Raw genomic sequence first — 2,833 nt, forward strand, 5'->3', positions numbered from 1 at the left:
GAGACAGGGTTTCTCTGTGTAGCCCTGGCTGTCATGGAACTCACTTCGTAGACCAGGCTGGCCTCAAACTCAGAAATCCGCCTGCCTCTGCCTCCCGAGTGCTGGGATTAAATCAACTGGTAAAGTTGGGTTTATTGTGTAAACTTGATACCTTGGACCATATGTGTATCTACATGTTGTTTAAAATCTATATACAGATACTTAGCATAGTGAAGAGTTATTATTTTGGAATGAGAACTCCTAGAATCTACTCTCGGTATTTTTCAGACATACAGTCTTAATAATTATAGCTAATCTGCCACATAAAAGTTCTCTTGAACATATGCCTTTAGTTTCTGTCCTTTTGTAGGGTCAGTTTTCTCCTTCCACATGGATCAGACCATGTGCTCTTATTCTCTCCATGCCTGGCTTGTTTCATGAGACATAGCACCCTCCAGGCTCACCTATCTGTTCACAGGTTATAGTCTCTCTGTGACTTTAAGTGGTTGTGTCTACATTGTCTATACCATCTTTCCTTTATTCATTCATCTGCTGATTATTTATATTCAGCTTACTGAATACTGTGAACAGTACTGCAGGAAACCTTGGAGCTGCAATAAATGTGGGAGTGTAGTTGTCTCTCAGCATCCTGGCTCTGTTTTCTTTGCATATACATCTGCTGCTGTGGAATTGCAGGACCATGGGTAATCTGTGTCCATTTTTGAGGAATTTTTGTACTGTTTTTCACAATGGCTGTACACTTCTGCTAGTAGTTTATATCTCTTTTCTTCACATCTCACTTTCTGTCTTTTGTCTTTTTGAAGAGTGATTCTTCTGGGTGTGAAGGGATAGTGTGTGATCATACTGATTTAGGCTGCTTCACCCCCCTCCTTCCCTGCCTGGCTAGTGATGTTAAACATTCATTTTCCATTTATCTGGGTCTGCTTGTGCATCTTTTGATAAATGTCTATTCGTGTTATTTGCCCACGTTTTTAATTCACTTTTTAATTAGGTATTTTCTTTATTTACATTTCAAATGTTATCCCCTTTCCTAGTTTCCCCTCCAAAAATCCCCTACCCACCCCCTGCACCCCAACCCACCTACTCCCATTCCTGGTACTAGCATTCCCCTATACTGGGGCATAGAGCCTTCACAGGACCAAGGGCCTCTCCTCCCCTTGATGACTGACTAGGCCATCCTCTGCTACATATATTGCTAGAGCCACAAGTTCCACCATGTGTTCTCTTTGATTGGTGGTATAGTTCCAAGGAGCTCTGGGGGTACTGGTTAGTTCACAGTGATGTTCTTTCTATGGGCCTTCAGTTCTCTTCAGCTCCCTGGGTATTTCTCTGGCTCCTTCATTGGGGGCCTTGTGCTCTATACAATAGATGACTGTGAGCATCCACTTCTGTATTGACCAGGCACTGGCAGAGCCTTGCAGGAGACAGCTATATCAGGCTCCTGTCATCAGGCTCTTGTTGTATTTGCCCACTTCTTAACTAGTTGTGCCTTTAAATATACTCTTGCTACTGAGTTGAGTTCCTTGTAAGTTTCGTTGATTGACTCCTCATCAGACCATAGTTTGTAATTGATTCTCTGCATCTACAGGGTGTATTTTACCATGGCATTCATTTCCTTGGTGTGCAGAAGCTTTTTAAGTGGCATAAAGCTATTTGTTTAATTTCATTTTCCCATATGTGCCTTTGCAATCATATCTAAAAATCCTTTGCTCTGGCAAATGTGGGTTTTTTCCTGTGTGTATTGGTTTAGTTAATTTATATTTTCAGATTTTTATGTTAAGAACATTAATATATGTGTAATCGATGTTTATATAGAGTGAGATGGAGGTCTAATTTGTCCTTTAAGGTCTTATTAATTTTTTTATTATATTCACCATATTCATTACTCATACCAGATCTACATCTATTCACCAATTTTATGTCCTTGTTCTTGTCTATGTTTTAAGTCCAGTTTCTTCTGCTCAAATATGCTTGGATGTGCTATCTTCCACTGGAGCATGGTAAACACACCAGGGGCCACACTCTTAGAAAAACTGAATCTAACCCTCTCTCCTCCAAAGATGCTCCTCATGACCCCTCAATAATTTCCTGCCTTCTTTGGGTATTAAAAATGAAACACACATATCTGAAGATGCATAGGCAGCAGCCACACTGAGAGAAAACATTTGGCATTTGTCTTTCTCATCTGGATTTCTCAGAATGTAGTCAATCTATTTATCTGCAAATTTAATAACTTTAATTTCACTAGTAGCTGAGTAACATTCTACTGCATAAATAAAGCAAAATTTTATTGTCCATTCGTCATCAGTTGACGGACACCTATGCTGTTTCTATTTCCTGGCTTTTATGGATAAAGTGGTGAGCATGTATGAGTAGTATTTGTATAGAAGAATACGGAGTCCTTTGGGTACATTCCCAAGGGTAATATGGTGGGATCCTGTGCTCAAGGCTGCACTGGCTGCGTGAAGATTGTCTGCACAGTTTCATATGAAAAAATTTCCCTTCTTCCTCACCTCTCTTTCTCTTTTCCAGGCTCCCTATTGTAGTTCTAGGAATTGATCTTAGTCTTTTGGGTGCTAGGTAAGCACTTTACTATTAAGTGACACACACCACAGCCCGTGGATTTCTTTTGCTGTGAAGGACACCATTATTTTGATGGAGTTGCATTGAGCCTGTAGATGACTTTCTGTAGCACTTTAACATCATTAATTCATGAGCACAGTTTCTTTTCTTTCTTTTTTTTTATATTTTTATTACATATTTTCCTCAATTACATTTCCAATGCTATCCCAAAAGTCCCCCATAGCGCCCCCCACTTCCCTACCCACCCATT

At 40.0% G+C, this 2,833-nt stretch overlaps 1 long non-coding RNA gene across 1 annotated transcript in view; it reads left to right on the forward strand.

Moving 5' to 3' along the window:
• LOC110292146 overlaps positions 1-2,833 on the forward strand; it is a 75,201-nt gene that overhangs the window by 69,284 nt on the left and 3,084 nt on the right. The window lies entirely within an intron of this gene.

The sequence above is a fragment of the Mus caroli genome, chromosome 4, assembly GCF_900094665.2.
Source record: "Mus caroli chromosome 4, CAROLI_EIJ_v1.1, whole genome shotgun sequence".
Classification (NCBI taxonomy): Eukaryota; Metazoa; Chordata; class Mammalia; order Rodentia; family Muridae; genus Mus; species Mus caroli.